The sequence below is a fragment of the Phyllostomus hastatus genome, unplaced genomic scaffold (genome assembly GCF_019186645.2).
Source record: "Phyllostomus hastatus isolate PE091 unplaced genomic scaffold, TTU_PhHast_1.1 phas_scaffold_46, whole genome shotgun sequence".
Lineage (NCBI taxonomy): Eukaryota > Metazoa > Chordata > Mammalia > Chiroptera > Phyllostomidae > Phyllostomus > Phyllostomus hastatus.
The window spans coordinates 3,520,578-3,548,447 of record NW_025334032.1 but is presented as its reverse complement, the minus strand read 5'-3'; positions in this window follow the sequence as shown (position 1 = coordinate 3,548,447).

The window sequence follows — 27,870 nt, the reverse complement described above, 5'->3', positions numbered from 1 at the left end:
TGTTGCGCATGGGTCACCGGCCAGCAGTGACCACGGAACACTGTGGATGGCTCGACAAAACACGCGAGAAAAAACAACACATGCACAGAGACAGACTAGTTTCTGTGGGGAAGTAGGGACGAAATGGCCACCCCTTCTAGTGAGGAGCGCCCCGATTTACAGTCCATACCTGCTTTTATTGGGCTCATTTTGCATAATAATTCAGGTAAAGTACAGTACTCATTAGGGGGGAAGTAAGGAACCATAGAAAACAAAGAACTCTGCCAGTCTATTGAGTCCGGGGTCAAAGAGCTGTAAGACTGAGGAACAAAATAACTTCCTCCTAAGACCCTTCTCATTCAACTGAGAGCATTCTAAACAAAGGAGGTTTCACAGTAATTTACATATTCTTTCTTAGGCCTGATCACCCTGGGAAATCCGCACTTCTCAGTACCGAGTTGCACCACCCTGTCATTGTTTCAGGCTTAGGTGGAGCAAGGGAACTAAGGCAACCGAGAGATAAGGAGATTTTCTTCCAGACGCTGAGAACTCAGGCTATGTCAAAGCCGAGGAGCGAGGGTCCATCACCCCCCTTTTGCTGCAGCCCCCCAAGTCCTTCTTTTGGGGGGCCTCCCAAAGTGATCGTGCCTGGCTTAGGTCGTTCCCCCGTGGGGAATCTTACCCGTCTTTGGCTAACCGACCAAGCTTTTGGGGGGTTCAGTCATGAATAAAGCAGCAGAAGCAGCATTCCTGCCAGGGAGATAAGCTTTTGTCTCCTTGCTGGCTTACGGTTCCAAGGGCGTTCCCTTAGCTTTAGCCTAGGTGGGGGTTTCAGCTTCTGATACCAGTCAGGGCAGTTCCCAACATGTTTGGGGGTGTTTTAAGGGACTTTGGGATTTTTTGATAAAGACATTAGGTCACTACTTTAAGTTTGTATAGCATTAAATAAACATTTCCTTTCCTTTTCACGAATCTCTGGCATTGAGAGACATCTTTCCTCGGGCGGCGGACATGACGGACCTGGGGGCCTTTTAAATAATAGTATATCGTCCCAGGCCCCCCTTGTTCTGTTCTGTAACACTACCTCTTGGTTTTGTCCATGTGTTCTGTATAGTAGTTCCTGAAAACCCTTCTCCCCACTGTCCCTTCCCCTCCCCTCTGGCTATTGTTAGATTGTTCGTCATTTCAATGACTCTGGTTATATTTTGTTTGCTTTTATCTTTTGTTGATTATGTTCCAGTTAAAGGTGAGATCATATGGTATTGCCCCTCACTGCCTGGCCTATTTCACTTAACATAATGCTCTCCAGTTCCATCCATGCTGTTGCAAAGGATAGGAGCTCCTTTCTTCTCTCTGCTGTGTAGTATTCCATCATGTAAATGTACCATTGTTTTTTGATCCATTCATTTATTGATGGGCACTTAGGCTGCCTCAAGCACTCAGCTATTGTAAATTGTGCTGCTATGAACATTGGGATGCATTGGTTCTTCTGGATTGGTGTTTCAGGGTTATTAGGGTATAGTCCCAGCAGTGGAATTGCTGGGTCAAAAGGCAGATCCATTTTTAGTTTTCCGAGGAAATTCCATACTATTTTCCACAGTGGCTGCACCAGCCTGCAATCCCAGCAACAGTGTACTAGGATTCCCTTTCCTCCATACCCTTTCCAACACTTGTTGTTTGCTGATTTGTTTATGATGGCCATTTTGACTGGTGTGAAGTGGTAACTCATTGTGGTTTTAATTTGCATCTCTCTGATGGCTAGCAATACTGGCATTTTTTTCATGTCTCTGGACGTTTGTATGTCCTCCTTGGAGAAGTGTCTGCTCAAGTCTTTTGCTCATTTTTTAATTGGGTTTTTTGTCTTCCTGGAGTGGAGTCCTGTGAGTTCTTTATATATTTTGGAGATCAAACCCTTGTCTGAGGTGTCATTGTCAAATATGTTTTCCCATATGGTTAGTTCTCTTTTCATTTTATTGCTGTTGTCTTCAGCCATGCAGAAGCTTTTTAATTTGATGAGGTCTCATTTGTTTATTTTTTCCGTTAATGTCCCTTGCTGAAGGGAACATATCAATGAAAATATTGCTGTGTGGGATATATGAGATTTTCCTGCCTATGTTCTCCTCTAGGACTTTTATGGTGTCATGACTTATATTTAAGTCTAATATCCACCTTGAACTTATTTTTGCATATAGTGTAAAGTAGTGATCAAGTTTTGTTTTGTTTTGTTTTTTTTTTTGCATGTAGCTGTCCAGTTCTCCCAAAACCATTGTTGAAGAGGCTACTTTTACTCCATTTTATGCTTTGTCAAATATTAATTGACCACAGAGACTTGGGTTTATTTCTCGGCTCTGTGTTCTGTTCCATTGGTCTATGTGTCTGTTCTTATGACAGAACCAAGCTGTTTTGATTACAGTGGTCTTGTAATACAGTTTGATATTAGGTATTGTGATCCCTCCTACTTTGCTCTTCTTTATCAAAATTGCTACAGCTATACCGGATCATTTATGCTTCCATATAAATTTCCAAAATGTTTGTTCTATGTCTGTGAAATATGCCATTGGTGCCTTAATAGGTATTGCACTGAATCTGTACATTGCTTTGGGTAGTATGGACATTTTGATGATGTTAATTTTTCCCATCCATGAACACGGTATGTGTTTCCATTTGTTTGTGTCTTCCTTAATTTCTTTCTTCAGTGTTGTGTAGTTTTTTTGTCTTTTACCTCCTTGGTTAGATTTATTCTTAGGTATTTTATTTTTCTTGTTGCTATATCAAATGGGACATTTTTCCTGATTTCTGTTGCTGGTATTTCATTGTTGGTATACAAAAAGTCTTTGATTTCTCAATATTGACTTTGCACACCACTGTTTTGCAAAATTCATTTTTTAGGCTGGGCAGTTTTTTTGTGGAGTCTATAGGATTTTCTATATACGCTATCATGTGATCTGCAAACAATGACAGTTTTGTTTCCTGTTTTCTAATTTAGATGCTGTCTATTTCTTTTTCTTGTCTGGTTGATCTAGCTAGGATTTTCAATACTGTGTAGAATAGAAGTGGTGAAAGTGGACAACCTTGTCTTGTTCTTTATCTTAGTGGGAAATCCTTTAGTTTTTGCCCATTGAGTATGATGTTGGTTGTACATCTCTTGTTGAGGAAAGCTTCATCTATTCCCACTTTGCTAAGTGTTTTATCATAAATTGGTGCTGCACGTTATCAAATGCTTTTCTCACATCTATTGATATAATCATGTGATTTTAATCTTTTTGTTCAGGAGATGTATCATGTTTATTGATTTGCAAATATTGTACCATCCTAGCATCCCTGGAATGAAACCCACCTGATCGTGATGTATGAACTTTTTCACGTATTGCTGGATGTGTTTTGCCAATATTTTGTTGAGGATTTTAGAGTCTATTGTTCATCAGCAATATTCTTTCTTTGTTATGTTTTTATCTGGTTTTTGGATTAGTATGATGCTGGCTTCTTAAAAAGAGTTTGTGAGTCTTTCATCTTCCTGGATTTCCTCAGTCTGTGAAGGATAGGGATTAGGGCTCCCTTTAATGCTTTGTAAAATTCTTCTCTGAAACCGTCTGTTCCAGGTCTTTTGTGTGCTGGGAGTTTTTGATTACTGATTCGATTTCATCAGCTCTTGTTGGTCTGTTCAGGTTTTCTGCTTCTTCTTCATTCAGTTTTGGAAGACTACATTTTTCTAGAAATTTGTCCATTTTACCTAGGTTTTCAAATTTCTTGGCATACAGTTCTTCGCAGTAATTTCCTACAATCTTTTTATATTTCTCTGGTATCATTTGTAATCTCCTGTTTCACTTCTGATTGTGTTTATTTGGGTCCTCTATCTTTTTATCTTGATGAGTCTACTCAAAGGCTTGTGGATTTTATCTTTTCCAGGAAACAGCTCCTGAATTTGTTGATCCTTAGAAATGTTTTTTTAGTCTCTATGTCATTTAATTCTGCTCTGATCTTATATCCTTCCTTCTACTTTCTTTGGGCTGTCTTTGTTGTTGTTCTTTAAATTCTTGTAGGTGTAGGGTTGGATTGTTTATTTGAAATGTTTCTATCTTTTTTAAGTAGGCCTGTATCACTATGAACTTCCTTCTCACAACTGCCTTCACTATGTCCTATAAAGTTTGGGTTGTTGTGAGTTCATTTTCATTTGTTTACAGAAACTTGATTTCATCTTTGATCTCATTCTTGACCCATTTATTATTTAATAGCATGCTATTCAATCTCCATGATTTTTAGTGTTTTTGTGCTTTTTCCTTGATTTTGGTTTGTAGTCTCAGTCCCTTGTGGTGAGAGAAAAGGCTTGATATGATTTCAATTTTCTTGAATTTGTTGAGGCTTGTTTTGTGTCCTATAACGTGGTCCATCATTGAAAATGTTACATATGCATTTGAAAAGAATGTGTATTTTTCTTTTTGGAGATGAAAGGCTCTATTTATATCAGTTAAGTTCATTTTATCTAAGACATTGTTCAATGGCCCAATATCTTAGTTGATATTTTGTTTGGAAGATCTGTCACTTTTGACAGTGGGGTATTCAAATCCCCTAGTGTAATTGTGTTGCTGTCAATATCGTTCTTGAAGTCCTCTGAGATTTTTTTAGGTATTTGGGTGCTTCTATGTTGGGTGCATATATGTTTACAGTGTTATGTCTTCTTGATGGATTCTTCCCTTGATATTATGAAGTGACCTTCTGGGTCTCTTTTTATGGCTCTTTTTTGAAGTCTATTTTTTTCTGATATGTGTATTGCTACCCAGGCTTTTCCTTACTGTTCATTTGCTTAGAATATTTTTTTCAGCCTTTCACTCTGAGTCTGTGTAGGCCTTCTGTTTTGAGGTGGGTTTCTTGTATGCAGCATGTGTGTAAATCATTATTTCTTTTTCATTAAGGTATTCTGTATCTCTTGTTTGGAACATTTGATTCATTTACATTTAATGTTATTATCGATAGGTACTTATTCATTGCCATTTTTTTTGTACCTGTGTTCCTCTCTCCCTCACTGTTTTTCTTCCTGTTCCTAAAGGAGACCGTTCTGCATCTCTTACAGAGCTGGTTTTGAGGAGGTATATTCTTTGAGGTTTCTTTTGTCCAGGAAGCAACTTATTTGGCCTTCCATTGTAATTGAGAGCCTTGCTGGATAACATAGTCTTGGTAGTAGGCCTCTGGTTTCATTACCTCGAATATTTCTTGCCATTCCCTTCTGGCTTGGAGTATTTCCATTGAGAAGCCAGCTGCTGATCTTATTGGTGCTCCCTTGTATGGTACTTCCTGTTTCTCCTTTGCTGCCTTTAAGATTCTCTCCTTGTCTTGGAATTTTGCCATTTTAATTATGATATGTGTTGCAGTTGGCCTCTTTGGGTTCATCTTGATTGGGACCCTCTGTGCTTCCTGAATTTGCATGTTTTTTTCCCTCCCCAGCTTTTGAAAATTTTCTGTCACTATTTTTTCAAACAGGGTATCTATCCCTTGTTCCTTTTCTTCTCCTTCTGGCATTCCTATTATTTGAATGTTGTTGTGTTTCATGTTATGTTGGAGTTCCCTTAAGCTATCTTCATTTTTTTTAGGCCTTTTTCATGCAGCTTCCATATCTGTGTGTTTCTTTCTACCTTGTCTTCCAGCTCACTGATTTGGTCCTCTGTTTCATCCAGCCTGCTTGTAATCCCTTCTAGTGTATTTTTTATTTCAGAAATTGTATTCTTCATTTCTTCCTGGTTCTTATTCATAGTTTTTATTTCCTTTTCATATGTTGTAATTTTCACTCAGTTTCTTGTAGTTGTCTGTGAGTTCCTTGAGCATCCTTATAACCATTCATTTGAGTTCTATGTATAAAACCTTGCTTGCTCCATTTCACTTACTTCTTTTATTGGGGAGTCTTCCATTCCTTTTGATTGAAGGTTCTTTCTTTTTTTCCCATTTCAGGTGTTTTTGTTTCTGCGATTCCTGATGCTCTCCTTTGATAGCTGCCTTTGCAGGGTGAAGTTCTATGGTAGGAGTTCTATGGCATTCAGTTGTGTGGTCTCTCTGACCTCCTTGTCTGGATGTTCTAGGGTTGCCCTTTCTTCTGTTTGTGTGGGCCTTTTTGTTGTATTTGGGTTTTTCCCTTTCGGTGGTTCCTTTGTTGATAGGTTCTCTCCTCCAGTGGGTATACTGATGTTCACAGCTCCCACTTATTCTTATATGTGATCAGTGGCAGGGGTTAGGCAAAATGGGCTAACACAGTAGAGAGTATTCTATGGGATTTAAAATATCAAGAAGTAGAGAGGAGCTAGGAGATTCTTTGGATTAGTATAGCATTAACTATGATATTTCACCCAACTAACCATTTTTTATAAATGATGAAAGAGAGATAAGACTCTTGTTAGAGGGGAGGAGGATTATGAATTGAATCCAGAATACAGAGCACTTTTGCAAGGTTAGATGATGAGATATAGTGAGAGTAAAGGATAGAAAATAGGCAAGAAAATAGAGTTAAGCACAACAATAATAAAGCTCAGCAATAAAGTGAAATGGGCTAAGATTGGGGGGTGTACTGTGTAGTATTTACAATTATATGGAATTACAGTTATTTATAATAACACTGAAGCAACAATAATATGACAATAAATGTATGACTTAGATAACAAGAGTAGAAAGTATATGATCAAGAGTGGTGTGTTATTGGAACATGAGTGAAGTGAAAAAAAATTAAAATATAATATGAAAGAGAGAATAAGGAAAACCAGTCAAACAATGTAATTAAACAGAGAAATAAAATGAAGAAAACTAAATGGAAAGAGAAATAAAAAATACTAATAAAAGAAGTAAAAATAATGAAAAAAAATAATACAAGTAAACAATAAGATGCCAGTTCTATGGGATAGCAAAGTGAAATATATCTCAGTTTCTCAGTTTTGGGGGTTAGCCTTGTGCTCCCTCTTTGAACTTGCCTCTGGTCCTTTCACAACTTCAGGTCTTGTTGTCTCACTTGGGGGAAGAAAGGGAAAAAAGAGGAAAGAAAAAACTGAGCCTCCTGCTGACTTTAAACTTGTTGAGCAGAGTTCTGCTGGTCTTCCTGGTTACCACAGGAAGAAGGGGGCTGGCCTTTGCTTTTCTACCTTCCTATTGTTTTACAGGTGGGTGCCAGGTCTGGCCCTCAATATTCACAGTTGCCCAGCCTCCAGCCCAGGTCTTCAGTGAACTGCTAGGCTCCCACTGTCCATCCGCACCAGGCCTACTCATTTAATCCACCAGTTGCACCAAGGTCCTTGTGGTACACCTCCTCCTTGCTCTTTGAGAGCCCACCATGGCCAGGGCCTAGTGTTGCTGAAGCCCACCACTGGGCAAGCAGTGCCAGTCAGCTGCAGGGCACTGCATTACTCAGCCTCAGTGAGCATCGAAACTCAGCTGGTGAGTTAGAGGCCTGAGTCAAGGTGGGCAAGCAGCTCAAATCACCCTTGGGGCAAGCAGTGTGAGCCAGCTGCTGAAGAGTTACTTACAAAGCAGCTGTGAGCCTTTTTTTTTTTTTTTGAGTAAAAGCCTCTTGTTTAAGCCCGCCATTCTTAACAAGTGCCTGGCTTTTCACACAGCCCCACTTTCTAACCAGATTGGAGACTATCTGGGTCAGGGTCTGACATTGCCCAACTCTTCTCCCTTCTCCTGGTGTCACCCAGGTCCCCAATTTCTCTGGTAATGACCTAGCTGGCATCCACAGTCCTAGCAGCTGTATACTGCCTCTCTGTGTCTCCCACTTCATCTCTATTCCCCCAGCAACTTCCAGCATCCAGGTCCCTCCTGGTGCCAGGCTGCCCTCCCTGCCCTGGTAGGAGAGGGAGCTGGTGATTTAACTCTGCTCTAAGTATCCTGAGGCAGGCTTTGGGCCAGGGGCCACAGCAGCCTAGGTCCCTGCACAGATCCCAGGGACCTTTGCATCCCAATGTAATTTCCTTACTGTCTGATTTTCAATGTCCTATATAATTTTTGGCCTCCAAACTTCATATAAGCTGGGATTCTGTTGGCTGTTCACTCTGTTCCTCAGAAGATTGGCTAGGTGTTCCAGCTGGGCACAGGGAGAATTGTGCTCAACTCCCACCTTCCTTGCCATCTTCTGTCTCCTCCCATAGTTGTTTTATCCACTCATCTACTGATGGACACTTGGGCTGCTCCCATATCTTGGAGATTGTAAATAATGCTGCAATGAACATACAGGTGCTTATGTTCTTTTGAATTAGCTGTTTGGATTCTACACATATATTTCCAGAAATGGGATTACTGGGTCAAAGGGAAGATCCATTTTTAAATTTTTGAGGTAACTCCATATTGCTTTTCACAGTGGCTGCACCAATCTTAAATCCCACCAACAGTACAAAAGGGTTCCCCCTTCTCCTCATCCTTGCCAGCACTCATTTGTTGATTTATTGATGACAGCCATTTTGACAAGTGTGAGATGGTATCTCATTGTGATTTTAATTTTCATTTCTCTGATGACTAGTGATGTTGAGCATTTTTTTCATGTGTCTATTGGCCATCTGTATGTCCTCTTTGGAGAAATGTCTGTTCACCTCCTTTTCCCAGTTTTTAATTGGTTTGTGGTTTTGGCATTGAGTTTTATAAGTTCTTTATGAATTTTGGATATTAACCACTTGACAGATATATTAGCAAATATGTTCTCTCATTTTGTGGCTTGTCTTTTTATTTTGTTGATGTTTTCCTTTGTTGTGCGAAACATTTTAGTCTGTTGTCCTATTTGTGTAGTTTCTTTTTTCATTTTTAAAATTTTATTGTTGTTCAAATACAGTTGTCTGCCCTTCCCTCCTACCACTCCCCACCCCCAGCCATCTCTACACCCTTCCCCTGATTTCACCCCTGCTTGGTTTTGTCCATGTCTCCTTTACAGTTGTTCCAGAAATCCCTTCATCCTTTTCTCCCCATTATCCTCTCCAACCTCACCTCTGATTACTGTTGGTTTGTTCTTAATTTCAATGTCTCTGGTTATATTTTGCTTGCTTGTTTGTTTTGTTGTTTAGGTTCCACATACAGGTGAGATCATATGGTGTTTTTCTTTCACTGCCTGGATTATTTCACTTAGCATAATGCTCTCTAGCTCCATCTGTGTTATCATGAAGGGTAGGAGTTCCTTCTTTCTTTCTGGTGCATAGTATCCCATTATGTAAGTGTACCACAGTGTTTTGATCCACTCATTTACTGATGGGTACTTAGGCTCTTTCCAGCACTTGGCTGTTGTAAATTGCACTGTTATGAACATTGGGTTGCATAGGTTGTTTTGAATTGGTGTTTCAGGATTCTTCGGGTAAAATCCCCAGCAGTGGAACTGCCAGGTAAAAAGGCAGTTCTATTTTTATTTTTTGAGGAAATTCAGTACTATTTTTCACAGTGGCTGCACCAGTCTGTATTCCCACCAATGATGTGTACTAGGATTCCCTTTTCTCCAGAGTCTAGCCTGTCTTTGTTGTTTGTTGAGTTGCTTATGATAGCAGCTCTTACCAGTATTAAGTTTTATCTCATTGTAGTTTTAATTTGAATCTCTCTGATGGCTAGTGACGTTGAGCATTTTTTTTCATGTGATCGTGGGCCCTTGGTCTGGCCTTCTTGAAGAAGTATCTGTTCAGGTCCTTTGCCCATTTTTTAATTGGAGTGCTTGTCTTTCTGATGTGGAGTCATAGGAGTTCTTTGTATATTTTGGAGCTCAAACCCTTTTCTGAAGTATCATTGGTAAATATACAACAAATATTTAAAAAATTTATGGAATCACAAATCACCCCAAATAGACTCAACAATTTTGAGAAAGAAGAACAAAGTAGGAGGGATCATAGTACTTGATATCAAACTATATTACAATGCTATTATAATTAAAGCAGTCTGGTACTGGCATAAGAAGGGACACATAGATCAATGGAACAGAATAGAGAGCCCAGAAATAAACCCATGTCTATACAGTCAGGTAATATTTGACACAGGATGCAAGAACATAAAATGGAGTAAAAAGTGCTTCTTCAATACATATTGTTGGGAGATCTGAACAAGGAAATGCAAAAAAATGAAACTAGACCACCCAATTATATCTAATTTTTATAAATTATGTTTTCCTTTGGTGTTCTGTATGGATTTTTTTTCTACTTGTTTTCCAAAACATTGATTCCATCCTCTGCTTCATCCAACCTACTGTTTATTTCTTCTAGTGTATTAATTATTTCACATATTGCACTCTTTATTTCTGACTGTTCTTTTTATTTTTATTTTTCATAATGTTTAGTATCCTTTTAATCATCACTCTAAACTCTTTATCTGATAAATTGCTTGCCTCCATTTCACCTATTTCTTCTGGAAAATTCACTTGTTCTTTCATCTGGTGTCTGTTTATTTGTCTTCCCATTTTGGATGCCTTGTATTTTCTGCCTTAATTGTTAAACAAATCAGCCATTGAACTGATCAGCTTTCAATTTAATCAAGTTGTACTTGGCAGCCTGGTTAAAACACCACTGTGTGGGGCAGCATAACTCCTGTGGGTGGAGTTATTGCTTCCCCTCAGGCTGATGACATTCAGAGAGTAGTTCTGTGCCTGAGAATATTGGCTTCTGCTCTATGGGGAATGACTGAGAACAGGGATCTGGGTGGTTCTTCCTTCAGTTTTCTTTCAGAGACTCCAAACCCAGACTTTCCTCAAACATCTCTAGTCCACTCTGCTTTCCACTTGCTGGCACCCAGGGTAAGTGGCTCCAAAGAAAATTTCATGCTTTGGCCTTTTATGAAGCTCTCGGCACCTCCAGCTGTCTCTCCCTGGCAGACAAAACCTATGCTGCTTTTTATAGCTGGGTGTTATCTGTATTCCATTCCAGCTCTGGTGCTGTAGGCTGGAGAGCCTGACTTGAGATTTAGACTCCACACTTTTGAGGGGAAACCCTCTGGTCACTGAAATATCCCTCTGTCACTTCAGCTGCCACCCATGGGAACCCAGCCAGTCCTTTAGCATCATCTCCACACTTTCTACCAATCACATTGTGGTGAAGTAGTTTCTTCTGTTTTTCTGTGGTTATAAGAATTCTCTTGAGCTAGTGTTCCATTGGTTATTCTGGATGATTCTCTATAACTTAGTTGTAATTCCAGATTGGCCCTGGGAAGAGGTTAGTGTAGCTTCCACATACTCCTTGGCCATCTTGGATAATCCAGCCATCTGTTTATATAAGTGGCATTCCTTAAGTGGTCCTCTGGTTCCATTGTTTTAATTTAATTATGTGATAGAGACAGTACTTACCAAATATTTCATGAACTCCCCCATTTCTCAGCCTCTCATAAGTGAATTGGGGTCATGTGTCTATGTTAAGGCACATCTCATTCAAAGCCATTTAAAAACAAGTCTAGGTTTAGACATATAAAAGATACTTAATATCACTAATTGTCAGGGAAGTGCAAGTCAAAACTACAGTGAAATGTCACTTCATACCAATCAGAATGGTATTACCAAAATGTAAAAAAAAAAAAAAAGTGTCAGTGAAGATGTAGAGAAAAGGAGACCCTTGTAAACTATTGTTGGGATTGTAAATTGGTGTATCCACTATGGAAAACAGTATGGAGTTTGTTAAAAAATTAAGAATAGAACTACCATATGATTCAGCAGTTTCCCTTCTGGATATTTATCCAGAGAAAATTAAAACACTAGTTCAAAAAGATATGTGCACCTCTATGTTATATGCACAGCCAAAATATGAAAGCAACCTAAGCATCCATTGATAAAAGAATGGATAAAGAAGATGTGATTTATATATATGATAAATATAAATATAAATGTAAATGTAAATATAAATATATCCATCCAGAAGGGGGACATATATATCTCACATCTTTGGTGATGGAATATTACTACTCCATGGAAAAGAATAAAATTTTGCCATTTGCCTTTTGCAAAAACATGGATGAACCTACAGGGTATTATGTTAAGTGAAATAAATCAGATAGAGAAAGACAAATACTGTATTCTTTCACTTATATGTGGAATCTAAAAAACTTAACAAATGAACAGATAAAACAGAAAAAGACTCACTCACACAGAGTACAAACTGATGTTAGAAGAGAGGTATGTGAGGAAATAAACTTGAAGGAAAATTAGTGATACAAACTTCCAGTTACAAAATAGTCATGGGGATATAAAGTAAAGTGTAGGAAATACAGTCAATAATATTGTAATAACCATGTAGAGTGCCAGTTGGGTACTGGAAATATCAGGAGCAACACTTTGTAAAGTACATGATTTTCTAACCACTATGCTGTACACCTAAAACTAATATAAAGTTGTACTGAATGCAAACTATAGTTGAAAAAAATTATTTATTTATTTATTTTATAATTTTTTATTGCTGTTCAAGTACAGTTGTCTCCATTTTCCCCCACCATGCCTACCTCTGCCCAACCATCCCCACCTCCCTTCCTCAAACTTACCCCCTTTGGCTTTGTCCATGTGTTCTTTATACATGTCTCTTGATGGCCCTTCCCCTATTGTCCCCCATTATCCCTCTCCCCACTCCCCTCTGGTTACTGTCAGTTTGTTCTTTATTTCAATGTCTCTGGTTGTATTTTGCTTGATTGTTTGTCTTGTTGATTAGGTTCCTCTTATAGGTGAGGTCATATGGTATTTAAAAGAAATTTTAAAAATAAAATAAGCTGCAGGGATATAGTGTACACAGGGAATATAGTCAATAATATAAAAATAACTTTGTACAGTGACAAATGCTTACTAGACATACTGTGGTAAATCATTGTAAGGTATATAAATATTGAATCACTATGTTGTATACCTAAATCTAATATAATATGGTATGCCAACTATACCTTAACAAAAATTGTTAAATAGCAGTCTAAGTTTTCATAATCTTATTTCCATTAGTGGTGACTCTTTGGACATGAGGGGTAAAGATTGAAGCAACATATCTCTGAGTCATGACATCAAGGACATATTATGAATTGGAAAGAAAATTTTGCTTGATAGATCGTTGCAATTTCAGTTGTTACTGTAGCACAGGCTAGTGTTAGGTTGATTCTTATAAATAGTCTTACAACCATGATAAAATTGGAAACAACACATTTGCCACTTGTGGTATTGAGATAATCCCAGAAGCAGGGACATTGATATCTGCTGTAGAAGTGGGCTCATGATGGAATGCCTGGGGTTTTGTTTTGGCATTTTTCATTTGCCTACTTACTGTTATTACATGAGCAGAACTCTCCTCAGACTTTGAAGGTGTAAACAACAACAAAATAATAATTTTAGCCCTGAACCAATTTAGCTGAAGGATGAACAGCCTACACTTCCTTCCCTCAATAAACTTGTAGTCTGGTAAGACATAGAAAAAGCAACAAGTAACTAAAATCTAAGGTAGAGCAACAAAGGATATTCACAGACTTGTATAGGTTACAAGTCATAGATTGTAATTTAGCTAGAGAAGACAGGTAACCTACATTAACCCAATTAAAAAAAATGTAGCCATCAGTAGCATTTATGCACAAGTTTGTGTATTCTAGAATATAGAACTATCTGAATTTGGAGAGTGAAGAGATTGAGATTGCATTTTTTGAAGGGTAAATAATATTTTTATGTACAGAAAAGCTAACATTATACTTTTATAGGCATTTGGTGGTGAAATCTTTAATTTTTGCTCTTCCAGCAGAGAGCCACAGATTTTTTTTACTTTTGACATTGCCTTTTAGTGATAATGGATCTCATCGTATCTGTTATTATAACTGATCTTGATGGCTTCCACCAGTTTATCCGTAGCTTTTTTGTCTTCCAAGGTAACCTTTGTGAAGGTAACAGTAGGTAAGTTCTTTTTGTGACAAAGACATCTCACTCTGGCTTTTCCCTTAATGATGAACTAGGAAATTCTTATTTTATAGCATAAGTTGTGCAGGAAGACAAATAGCTGAAAGTATGAATGTGTGTATAATCACTATCAGCTGAACCTGCTTATTCTCCACTGAAAGCATTATATGCTTATTCTCCTGTGTATTCTCCTCATGAAAGCATTAATACCTGCTCAAAGGACAAGTAGTCTCAGTTGGAATATCTTACAATATCTTGGTCTCAGTTGAAAGACCACTTTCTTCTAGTCTGGGGCAACAGCTTCTTCTGTTTATCTTGCTTTGTCTCCAGTGTCTACTGTGGGCCAGCTTAAGCAGTTGAGTAGCTGTTGACTTTTGACCACTTCACCCCACCCCAAGACCTGGGAAAACTGGTTAACTGGGCACTTTTTAGACACTTGCAAGGGAGGGACTTTGCCACTGACAAAGAAGATGACTAAGGTGATTGAGGTGATTATGCCCCACATTTTGCAGACCTATCTGAAAATGAAAATTTGCTTTTAATTTGAATATTTTAAAATATTTTGATAGTATTCAAAATTTTGGTCAAAATTATAAATTTATATGTTTAAAATCACCAGACCTGTCAGGCCACTTGCCATCCTGAATCCCATGATGGTTTATGTATGTATAGAGGTTTTTCAGATTATCCTTATGGAAATAAATGTGATCACTAAAGGGGCAGTCTAAATATATATCTCTAGAATTCAGCAAATGTAAATATGATCACAGTATTCAATTTCCCCCTATAGTAGAAACTCATCTTTTTTTTTAATTAAAGGATGGTATCAAATCAATTTTTATCTCCTTTCTTTTTATAAGAGGAAATGAATTTTTCATATGCTATAAATATGGTACCAAATCTTTTTGTCCCTTCTGGAATAAAGGTGTAATATTAGCAATAGTATAAAATGTATTCTCAGGGCTCTATAAATAATTATACTAAAAGACATGTGGTCTCTGGTTCTTTGTTTTAGCTATGTTGCTTGCTCATATGACATTTTATTAATCTATTAATGAGATCAAAGGAAATAAAATTTGGGGCACTAGATTATCATTATACATATTCCTAGAAAAATTTAGGTCTGATATAGTTTTCATAAGAAACTATTATTCTAAGATAATTTTAACTGTTCTATTATATCATCTAAACCAAATGCTCTAGTTTTTTATTACATTTTCTTTTGAGAAAGATAAGCAAGGAAGTCAGTAGTAGAATAAGAAACAGATTTGGCTTTTGGGAGTTGGAAAAGTTCTGGTAAAATGCTAAGTGTTGAACTGAAGGTTTTCAAAAAATTTTTCAAGCCTACAGATGTTGGGAAAATATCACATATGAGCCTCATGTCACTGTTTCAAAGAATGAAATAGGTCATGGGCCCGGGTGGTATCTAAGGAAAAGCCCATGGAAATAGGTACTCTATAAATCTCTTTTGCAGCTCAGATTCCTTCAGCTGTGTAAGAGGCTCTGCAGTGTTGAAAATCATTAATACCATCCCCTGATTACCCTCTCTTAGTCTCATAGTCGTTTAAGATTGTGCTCATAATTATCAAAATATCTGATTTTTTTAACTTTGGGAAATCTAAAATAGTCCAGTATTGATATATCCATGTGAACTTTGGGGACTGTTTTGAGCAAAACACTCTTGTTCCCAAGGGGTGTAGGCCTAGATCCCTTCAACAAATCAGTATGGAATTAAAAATGCCATTATGTCATTCCAACTCTAGTTCATATGATGAACTAACCAAATGCACATATTGTGGAAGCAAGCAGTGAGCACAGTATGAAGCACATGGAGATTTCTAGACCTAAGGGATGCCAGGTAGAAAAGTATGGGAGGGAGCCCCACAAAAGCGAAGAAAAATCTTCCTTAGTATTCTTTTTTTAAATGGGGAAACACATTTCATTAGAACTTGTATTGAATAATAACTTTATTTTATAGGCAAATGATATGATATAGAGTTAAATTTGGTAAAGAAATGGTGACTTTATTTATATGGAATCAAGAAAGGATTTTGGGACCAATCTAGTTTGCAATAAATAGTGATAGAGGATGTCATTGCGTTCAGGGGGTGCCTCAACCATCAGACATATATAGAGGATGGGCCTTACTCCTCCCTGTCCCTGGAGTGGAGGATTTCAGGGAGGTGGTGGTATGGATTCTGAAGAAGATTCTGGCATCCAAGAACATTCAGGGGCAAGTCTTCAGTACACAGGAAAGGGATTTCCATAGACAAGCCTCTTGCCACATCTACAAATGTACCTGCCCTGCCAAGATAAGCTACAGTTTTGATTTTGATGTGTCTCTTTGAGATGTAACCAGGAGAGACAAAGCTCAAGAATATTAAAGATAAATGTACCACAGTTTTTTGATACACTCATTTATTGATGGGCACTTAGGTTGCTTCCAGCATTTGGCTATTGTAAATTGTGCTAAAACATTGGGGTGTATACATTCTTTTGAATTTATGTTTCAGGATTCTTAGGGTATAGTCCCAGAAGTGGTATTGCTGGGACAAAAGGCAGTTCTATTTATTGTTTTCTGAGGAAATTCCATACAGTTTTCCACAGAAGTTGCCATTCTGCATTACCACCATCATTGTACTAGTTTCTGTTTCTCCACATCCTCTCAAACACTTGTTTGTTGATTCTTTATGATGCCCATTCGGACAGATGTACAGTGATATCTCATCCTATTTTTCTTTTTCTTTTTTCATTTGCTTTTCATCCCTTTATCCTCCTTCCCACCAGCATTCTCCACCCCCTCTTAGTTTGTTTCCATGGGTCATACATACAAGTTCTTTGGCTTCTCCATTTCCTATACTATTCTTAACCTCCCCCTTTCTATTTGGTACCTATGATTTATGCATCTAATTCCCTGTACTTTTCCCCCCATTGTATCCCACCCCCCCACACTGATAACCCTCCCTGTGATCTCCATTTCTATGATTCTGTTTCTGTTCTAGTTGTTCCCTTAGTTTGTTTTTGTTTATCTTATTTTTTTAGGTTCATTTGTTGATATTTGTGAGTTTGTTGTCATTTTACTGTTCATAGTTTGAATCATCATCTTCTTAGATAAGTCTCTTTAATATTTCATATAATAAGGACTTGGTGATGATGAACTCCTTTAACTCGACCTTATTTGGGAAGTACTTTATCTGCCCTTTCATTCTAAATGATAGCTTTGCTGGCTAGAGTAACCTGGGATGTACATCCCTGCCTTTCATTACTTGGAATACTTCTTTCAGGCCCTTCTTGCCTGCAAGATTTTTTTTTTTTTTATAAATCAGTGGATAATCTTATGGGAACTCCTTTGGAGGTAGATGTCTCCTTTGCTCTTGCTGCTTCTAGGATTCTCTCCTTATCTTTTAATTTTGGGGAATGTAATTATGATGTCCCTTGGTGTGTTCCTCCTTGGGTCCAAATTCTTTGGGACTCTGTGAGCTTCCTGGACTTCCTGGAAGTTTGTTTCTTTTGCCAGGTTGGGGAAGTTCTCCTTTATTATTTGTTCAAGTAACTTTTCCACTTCTTGGTGTTCCTCTTCTCCTTCTGCTACCCCTATAATTTGGATGTTGTAACATTTAAAGATTTCCTGGAGGTTTCTAACCTCTCATTTTTTGAATTCTTGTTTCTTCAATCTGTTTCTTTCTTCCTTCTGCTCTACACCATTGATTTGAGTCCCAGTTTTGTTCCCATCACTATTAGTTCCCTGTACAATTTCCTTTATTTTACTTAACACAGCCTTCATTTTTTAAATCTAATTTACTACCAAATTCAACCAATTCTGTGAGCATCCTGATTACCAGTGTTGTGAACTGTGCATCTGATAGGTTGGCTATCTCTTTGTTGCTTAGTTGTATTTTTTCTGGAGTTTTGATCTATTCTTTTGTTTGAGCCATTCTTTTTGTCTTGATGCACCTGTTATGTAGTGAGGGTCAGAGCCTTAGGTATTCACCTTGGTGGGGTGACCCATATTGCTGTGCTATACTGTATGTGGGGAAGTGGTCTGAGAGGAAACAGTGGCACTTGGTCTGTTCTCTGCCTGATTTCAGTCACTTCCCACAAGCAAATTGGGCCCTTCTCATGCTGATTCCTGTGTGGGTGGGTTTGTCTAGGACCCTGTGGGTCTCTACAACAAATTCTCCTGTTAGGTTGAGAGTTTCTCCCACTGCCTCAACCCCCATAGGTGTTTTCAAATCAGTGATTTGAGGCTTTATTTCTCCATGCTGGGGCCCTGGGTAGCACAGTCCGTCCCTCTCCTAAGTTGTTTCTTCCAGTTTATCTCTGCACAAATATGTGACTGCCCAGTCTGCAATCTGTTGCCTCGTTGGGTCTACCCACTGCTGCTTTGCAGGCCAACTGCAGCCTTGCTCACCCCACTCCACAATCCACCACCTCACTGGGTCTGCCAGGTGCCATCTTGCCCACCCCAGTCCTTCAGGCATCACCTACCTGCGAGTCCTCTCTGCCCAGCTGTGTGTCTCTGCCCCTCCTACTGGTCTGGATGAATGTGTCTTCTTTAACTTCTTGGTTGTCAGACTTCCATAAAGTTTGATTTTCTGTCAGTTGTGGTTGTTTTTGGTTTTTAAATTATTGTCCTTTTTTGGTTGTGTTAGGACACACAGTGTGTCTATCTACGCCTCCATCTGGGCTGGAAGTCATCCATCATTACTTATTCAAACAGATTTTCTATCCCTTGCTCCTCTTCTTCTCCTTTTGGTATTCCTATTATATGGATATTATTACATTTTATGTTGTCCTGCTTTTATCTTAACACCTCTTCATTCTTCCTGAGCCTGTTTGTTTTTTTTTTCTTGCTCTTTCTGGATTTTTTTTCTACCTTGTCCTACAACTCTCTGATTAGATCCTTTGCTTCATCTAATCTGCTTTTGATTTTTTCTACTGTGTTCTTCAACTCAGAAATTGTATTCTTCATTTCTTCTTGGCCCTTGTTTATAGTTTCTATTTTTTCATGTTGATATAGATTGCCATGAGTTCATTGTAGTTTCCCTGTAGTTTTTGGTAAATCTCTGTGAGTTCATGGAGCTTCCTGATAACTATTGCCTGGAAGTCAATATCTTCTAGATATTGCTTCTAGCAATAGACTTGCTTCTATTTCATTTAGCATTCTTTCTGAGGTGTCCTCCTTTATTTTTACTTGGGGATTGTTTCCTTGTCTTCCCATTGTTTATCATCTCTTCTTGTTAGCCTTTACTTCTTAAATTGATGTGATGGGTTTATGGTGTGAACTTCTATGGTAGAATACCTGTGAGATTCATCAGTGCGATCTTCATAATCTCCTGAGCTCGCTGGCCTTGGGCTGTCATTTATGTTGGCTCTCTGTAGGTCTTTGGCTTTTGATTGTAGTTGGGTCTTTCTTTGTTGGGTCCTTCCCTCCAGCTGGTTAACTGAGGGTCACTCCACCCACCATGTCCTCTATTCTGTTGTGCAGGTGTGGACGGGTTGTGTTGAAGCTGACTCTTTTTTTTCTACAAGGTTTTGAGGTTTCTCTCTCACTCTTGTTCAGTTGTTTATTGTGGGTAATTTCTCCACCTTTTAGTTGTATTTCCAGATCTGTCCCATATTGAGGTTAGTGTTGTTTCCACTCTCTCCTTCACCTTCTTCTGTTGTTATCTGTTGGTGGTTCCTTTGTTGCTGGGTTCTCTCCTCCAGTAGGTATATTGGTATTCACAGCTCCTGCCTACTGTTTTTTTGTGATCAGTTGGAGGGGGAAGGTAAAATGGTTTAAGACAGCAAGAGTGTATTCTATGGTATTTAAAGTACTGACCCTTAGAGAAGAGGTAGGAGATCCTTTGGATATGTATAGTGTTAACCATGATATTTCACCCAAGTAGCCGCTTCTTAGAAAGTGTGGAAAGATGGGCGGGGGAAGATTGTGAGTTTTATCTAGAAAGCAGTGAGCTTGTGGGAGGTCAGATTATAAGGTAAAGTGAGAGTAAAGGATAGAAAGTAGGTATAGTGTGCAAGAAAATAGAGTTAACCACACCAGTAATAAAGTTCAGGAAAGAGTGAAGTGAGCTAAGGTCCAAGAGTGGTGTTGTGTAGTGTTTATAATTGTATGGAACAGCAATTATTTATAATAGTAATGGAGCAACAATCATATCACAGAATCTGTGTGATCTGAATAACAAGAATAGGAAGTACAGGACCTAGCGTAGTGTGCTTTTGAACACTAGTGAAGTGAAAGATGGTAAATTAAAAATACATTATGCAAGAGAGACGAGGGAAACCAGTCAAGCAATGCAATTTAACAAGCCAAGTGATGAAGGCTAAATGGAAAGAAAAGAAATACAAAAATGCTAATAAAATAAAAGATGTAAGAATTATAAAAAATAATATTCAAATATACCATAACTTGCAAATTCTCTGGAGTAGCAAAGTGAAATTTGTTTCACTGTCTCAGTTGTTGGGATGACCCCACATTGGGTCCAACTCTGATCTTTTCATAGCTGCATGTTTTATTGTTTCACTGGTGGGAATTAAAAAGAAAAAAAGGAATGAAGGAAGAAGGAATAGAAAAGGAAAGAAAGGAAGAAGGAATAAAAAAAGAGAGATGGAAAGATAGGAAGAAGGAATTAAAATAAGAAAGAAAAAAAGCCTTCTGCTGGCTTCAAACTGGCCAAGTCAATTCCACTAGTCTTCCTGGCTGTAGCAGGCTGAGGGGGAGTTGGTTTTGCTTTTCTCTCTTCCACAGCTGCACTCTTCACAGTTGCCCAGCCTTTAGCCCAGTTTCTTAGTTCACTGCCAGGCCCCCAGTGTCCTTCTGTGCCCAGCCTATGCCTTCAGTCTACCAGTTGCACTGTCCTTGAGGTGCACCAATTAGGGGCAACTCACACACCACCCTCTCTTTTTTTGCTGTCCTAGATGCTAGGGCTCTCAGAGTCCCTTCAGGGTAGTTCAGCCCTCTCACTGAGTTAAGTCTTTCTGGGGATTGCTGACTCCCTGAGCCCTGCAGCTCTCCTTTTCAGTGGGGGGTTTCTCCACCTTTATCTTAGAGAGCCAGTCAGCCCTGTAGCCTGCAGGTGCCCCTGTGGCTGCTGCCAAGTATTCAGGAGTCCACCTCTTCTGCTGCTTCCCCTGGGGTGCAGGGGCTGGGTGTGAGGTATCTCTGGGCTGAAGGTTTGGGTGCATAACTTCCTGAGGCTACTGCTGTGAGTTGTCGGTCTGAGCTGTACTCAGTCCCTGGGGCTGCGAGTGTGAGTGCTCGGCCTCCATTACTGGGGCAGGATGGGCAGCCATGTAGGTTTATGTGTGGACTGTCCCTGGGGCTTTAGGCATGAGCATGTGGCCTCTGTAACTCAGCCAGGCAGGTGTAGGGGTGCAGGAGGAAGGGGTGGCTGCTGTGGAGAGTTCTCCAAACAGCTGCTGAGTGCCTCTTTTTTTCTCTTTTTCTTTTTGAAAAACTTCTCCTATGCAAGTCTGCTGCTCCAAATGAACACCCAGACTCTCACACAGCCCAACTCTCCAAACAGTCAGGGACTATCTGGGTCAGGGTTTGTCATGGCCCACCTCTTCTCAGCCCATGTCCACAGTCTCAGCAGGTGCACACTGCCCTTGTGTGTTTGCCACTTCATCCTCATTTCCCCCCTGTGACTTCAAGCATCCAGTCCCTCCTGGTGCTGTTCAAACCTTGTTTGGTAGGGGAGAGAGCTGTTGGCCTGGCTCTCTTCTGAAAATCCTGAGGCAGACCTGGTGGGTGCTGGGACTGTGGCTGCAGCTTCACTGGTCCCCACACTGTTCCCCGGGACCTTATTGTCCTGAAACACTCTCCTTACTGTCTGATTTTTCAATGTCCTCTACAATTTTTGGTCTCCAGTTTTCATATATGCTGGGGTACCATTGTCTGTTCGCTCTGTGCCTGAGAAGATCAGCTAGGTGTTTTACCCACGTGCAAGGGAAAGTAGACTCTGTTCTCACATATCTTGTACTGCCATCTTTGGTCTCTGGTCTGTTTATGTCTTTCTTAATTTCTTTCTTCTGTGTTGTATAGTTTTCTGAATAAAGGTCTTTTACCTCCTTGGTCAAATTTATTCCTAGGTACTTTATTTTTCTTGTTGCTATATCAAGTGGTATTATTTTCCTGATTTCTGATTCTGATGTGCCACTTTTGGTGCACAAAAATCCCTTCATTTTCTGAATATTGACTTTATATCCTACTGTTTTGCCTAATCCACTTATTAGGTGGAGCAGTTTTGATGGAGTCAATAGGGTTTTTTATGTACACTACAGGTCATGTGCAAACAATGACAGTTTTACTCTCTCTTTTCCAATTTGGTTGCCTTTCATTACATTTTCTTGACTGGTGGCTGTGTTTAGGACTTCCAATACTATGTTGAACAGAAGTGGTGAAAGTGGACAATCTTATCTTGTTTCTGATATTGTGAAAGCTTTTGGTTTTTGCCCACTCAGTATGATGCTGGGTATAGGTTTCTCATATGTATCCTTTACTGTGTTGAGGTATGCTCTATCTACTCCCACTTTGCTGAGTGGTTTTTATCGTGAATGGGTGCTGTACCTTATCAAATGCTTTTCCCATATCTATTGATATGATCATGTGATTTTGGTCTTTCCTTTCATGTGATGTATTATTTATTGATTTGCAAATATTTATTCCATCCTTACATCCTTAGGATGAATCCCACTTGATCATGGTGTATGATCTTTTTACTGTACTGCTAGATACAGTCTGCCAATGTTTTATTGAGGATTTTAGCATCTATATTCTTCAGGAATATTGGTCCATGGTTTTCTTTCTTTGTTTTGTCTTTGTCTTGTTTTGGAATCAGGATGTTTCTGGCTACATAAGAAGAATTGGGGAGTTTTCTCTCTTTTTGGATTTTCTGGGACAGTCTGTGAAGGATAGCAGTTAGCTCTTAAATGTTTCTTAAAATTCTCCTGTGAAACTGTCTGGTCCAGGGCTTCCGTGTGCCAGAAGTTTTTTTTGATTACTGCTTGGATTTCACTAACTGTTATCAGTCTGTTCAAGCTTTCTGCTGCTTCTTCATTCAGTTATGGAAGATTATATTATTCTAGAAATTTGTCCATTTCACCCAGGTTTTCAAATACCTCGGCATGTATTTGCTCATAGTAACTATTTCCAATCACTTTTATTGCTGTAGTATCAATTGTAATCTCTCATCTTTATTTCTGATTTTATTTATGTAGGTACTTACTCTTTTTTTTCTTGATGGGCCTGCTTAAAGACTTGTTGATTTTATCTTTTCAAAGGACTAACTCCTGGATTTAGTGATCCTTAGAATTGTTCTTTTAGTCCCTATGCGGTTTACTTCTGCTCTGATCTTGATTATTTCACTCTTTCTACTTGATTGGGGCTTTGTTTGTTGTCATTCCTCCAGTTCTTGCAGATGTAGGGTTAGGTTGTTTATTTGAAATGTTTCTATCTTCGTTAGGTAGTCCTGTATCACTATGAACTTCCTTCTCAGGACTGCCTTTCTGTGTCCCATAAGTTTTGGACTCTTGTGAATTCATTTTCATTTGTTCCCAGAAATTTTCAATTTATTCCTTGATCTCATTTTGATCCATTCATTGTTTAATAGCCTGCTATTCAATCACCATGAATTTGTGTGTCTTTGTTTTTTTTCCTTGAGGTTGATTTCTAGTTTCAGGCTCATTCTGAAGAAAATGTGTTCTGAGAAAATGCTTGATATAGTTTTAGTTTTCTTGATTTGTTGAGGCTTGTTTTGTTTCCTATAATGTGGTCTATCTTTGAAAATGTTCCATGTGCATGTGAAAATAATATTTATTTTGCTTCTTTGTGATGAAAATTTCAATATACATCAAATAAGTCCATTTGACCTAGAGTATTGTTCATTGTTGGAATATCTTTTGTTGTGTTTGGAAGATCTATCCATTTTTGACAATGGGGTGTTAAAATCCCCTAGTATAATTGTGCTGCTGTCTATGTCTTTCTTGAAGTCCTCCAAGTTTTCCTTGTGTATTTGGGTGCTCCTATGTTGGGTGCTTATATGTTTATAATGTTTATGTCTTCTTGACAAATTTTTCCTTTGTGTATTATGAAGTATCCTTCTTTGTTTTCTTTTATGGCCTTTGTTTTGAAGTCTATTTTGTTTGATATAAGTATTGCTATACTAGTTTTTTATTCTGCCCATATGAATGGAATATTTTTTCCCAACCCTTTATTTTCAGTCTATATCAGTCTTTTTTTCTGAGGTGAGTCTTTTGAAGCCAGCATATGTGCAGGTCATGTTGTCTTTTCCATTCACCTACTCTATGTCTTTTGATTGGAGCATGTAATCCACTTACATTTAAGGTTATCATTGATAGGTACTTTTTAGTTCTTCCTCCTTTGTACCAGTGTTCCTCTGTCTCTCACTATCTTTCTTCCTCTTCTTATAGCAATCCCTCTAGCATATCTTGCAGTGCTGATTTGGTGGAGGTGTATTCTTTCAGGCTTTCTTTGTCTGGGAAACTCCTTATTTCATCCTCCATTTTTATTGAGAGCCTCACTAGATAGAATAGTCTTGGTTGCAGGCCTTTGGTTTACATTAGTTTGAATATTTTTTGCCATTCTCTCCTGGCCTGTAGTGTGACTATTGAGAAATTAGCTGCTAGCCTTATCAGAGATCCCTTGTATGTTACTTCTGGTTCCTCCCTTGCTGCTTTTAAGATTTTCTGTTTGTCTTTAAAATTTGGCATTGTAATTATGTTGTGTCTTGCAGTAGGCCTCTTTGGGTTCATCCTGATTGGGATCCTCTGTGCTTCCTGAACTTGCATGACTTTTCCCCTCTCCAGGTTCAGTAAGTTTTCTATCATTTTTTTTCAAACATGGTTTCTATGCCTTGCTCCTTTTCTTCTCCTTCTGGTATTCCTATGATTTGAATGTTGTTGTATTTCATGTTATTCTGCAGTTTCCTTAAGCTGTCCTCATAATTTTGAGTCTTTTTGTGCAACTTCTCTACCTGTGTGTTTCTTTCTACCTTGTCTTCCAGCTCACTGATTCAGTCCTCTGCTTCATCCAGCCTCCTTGTAATTCCTTCTAGTATGTTTTTTATTTCAGAAATTGTATTCTTCATTTCTTCCTGGTTCTTGTTTATAGTTTCTATTTACTTTTTCATACTTTTGTAGTTCCCACTCAGTTCCTTGTAGTTTTCTGTGAGTTCCTTGAGTTTTCTTATCACCATTCTTTTGAAGTCTATATCTGATAGTTTGCTTGCTTCCATTTCATTTAGCTCTATTAGTAGGGAGTATTCCATTCCTTTTGATTGGGTGTTCTTTGTTGTATCCTCATTGTAGGTGACTCTTTTTGTGTGTTTCTCTGATTATCAATGCTCTGCTTTGCCAGCTGTCTTCATAGAGTAAACAGCTGTGGAACTCAGTGGTGTACTGTCATTGATCTCCTTATTTGGATGCTCTAGGGTTGTCCTTTCTTGTGTTTGTTTGGACTCCCTTGTACTTGGGATTTAGCTGTTGGTGGCTCCTTTGTTTGTATGTTCTCTCCTCTAGGGGGTTTACTGGTATTCATAACTTCCACTTTGTCTTGTGTGTGATTAGGGGCATGCTGAAGGTGAAATGGGGTAAGATAGTGGGAGAGTATTCTATTGTATTTAAAGTATGTACAGGTAGGTGATCCTTTGGAGAAGTAGAGCAATAAGCATGATATTTCACCCCACTAGTCACTTTTTACAAAAGGTGAAAAAGGGATAAGACTCTTATTATAAAGGAAAAAGAATGTGTGCTGACTTTAGTAAGCAGACTGCTTATATGAGGTTAGATAGTGAGATAGTGAGTGTAAGGAATAGAAACTTGACATAGTTCATGAGAGAATAAAGTTAACAACAACAATAAGCTTGGGAAGATGGCAAAATGCACTAAGACTAGGGAAGGGTGCAGTGTGGCATTTTGAATAACAATAATATGATAAGGAATACATAAACTGCATAAAAAGAATGAAAGTAAAAGACCAAGATTAGTGTGTTATTGGAAAACTATTGAAGCGAAAGAAGAAATGTTAAAATGCAATATGAAAGGGAGAATAAAGAAAACCAAACAATGTAGTCAATCAAAGAAAAAACTGAAAAAAATAAACAGAAAGATGAAAGTTTTAAAAAATAAAAATAAAAAATAAAATAAAAAGTTAAAAAAATGCAAGCTCTGAAGGCTAGCATAGTGATATTTGTCTCAGCTGTTGCTGTTAGCCTTTGACTTCTTTCTGGATCTGCCTTGGTCTTCTCAGAGCTCCAGGTGTTATTGTCTTACACTTAAAAAAAAAGCCTCCTGGGGACTCCAAACCTTTCAAGCAGGTTTTGCTCCTATTCCTGGATGCTGTAGGCAGACAGGGGCTGGGCTCCAATTTTCCCCCTAGTCACTGTAATCCACCTTGTTGTGCAACCCTTTGTTTAGTCCATGAGGTGCCCTGAGTGGGAGCAAATTGCATCCCCCTTCTCCCTTTTCATTGGTCTGGCCACTGTGTGCAAGAAGTCCTTGCATAGTGGCTGAGATTCCTGCCCCCCTCTTTTTTCAGTGAATTCCCCATGTTTGTAGCTGTTCCTAAAAATGCCTGGCTTTCCACACTGACCATCTCTCTGACCAGTCCAAGGACTAACTGGGTCACAGCCAGTCATGGCTCAAATCTTTTCCTATCTTCAGGTGTCACCTGGCTCCACAATTTCTCTGGTACTGTCCTAGCCAGTGACCACAGTCCCAGCTGGTGTATGCTACCAGCTGTGTGCCTCTTATTATGTCTTCATTCTCTGAGGGGCTTTAAGCATCCAGGTCTATCCTGGCATGGATATGTGAATTCACTGCTTTGGAGATGGGGGGTTGGGAGCTGCTGTTACAATAGCTGATCTGGATTTTCTCCAAAGCTTCTTTGGAAGCCTCAGTCTCTGGCACAGGGCCTGATCATCATCCTTTTGGCCCACAAAATCTTACTGTACATTTTTAAATGTCCTCTGCAAACCTTGCCTTCCAAATTTTGTATCAGCTGGACTGACATTGGCTGTTCATTCTGTTCTTCAGAAGATCAGCTAGGTGTCCAAGTTGGGTGCATGAGGAAGTGGATTCAGCTTCTACCTGCCTTGCCACCGTCTTCAGCCTTTCCAGTGTTTAGTTTTCTGAGTATAGGTCTTTTACCTCAGTTAGGTTTACTTCTAACTACTTTATTTTTCTTGTTGCTATAGCAAATGGAATTTTTTCTGATTTCTGTTTCTGATATTTCATTGTTGATGTACAAAAATATACCCTAAGATTTCTGAATCACCAATTCAAAAGAACTTATGCATCTCAATGTCCATAGCAGCACAATTTACAATAGCCCAGGGGTAGAAGCAACCTAATGCCCATCAGTAAATGAGTGGATCAAAAAACTGTGGTACATTTACACAATGGAATACTATGCAGCAGAAAGGAAGAAGGAACTCTCACCCTTCACAACAGTATGGATGGAATTGGAGAGCATTATGTAAAGTGTAATAATCCAGGCATGAAAGACAAATATATGATCTCACCTATAAGTGGAAGCTAACTAACAAAACAAACAAGTGAGCCATATAGAACCAGAGACAAGGAAATAAAGAACACACTAACAATAAACAGAGGGGAGGGGGAAAGGAATAATGGGGGAAAGAAGAGGAAGGGTCATCAAGGAACACGTATAAAGGACCCTTGGATAAAGACAGTGGGTGGGTGGAGGGTTGAATGTGGCAGGTGGGAGTGGGTAGGGTGGGGGAGAGTGACTGGGAGAAAATTGGGAAAACTGTAACTGAACAATAAAAAAATAAAACTGACCTGTTCCAGTAAAAAAAGTGATTTAATTTAAAAAATAGAAAATAAAGAAATAGATGAGCGGAGACTTCCAGCAAGATGGAGGCATAGGTGGATGCACTGTACCTCCACAAACAACCAAGATTAGAATAACAACAATTTAGAGGCAGAATAATACCCAGAAATGATAGAGAATTTATCTGAATGGAAGTCAGACAGCCAAGAAGTTGAAGTAGACCCTGTCATCCAGACCTCTAGGAGGG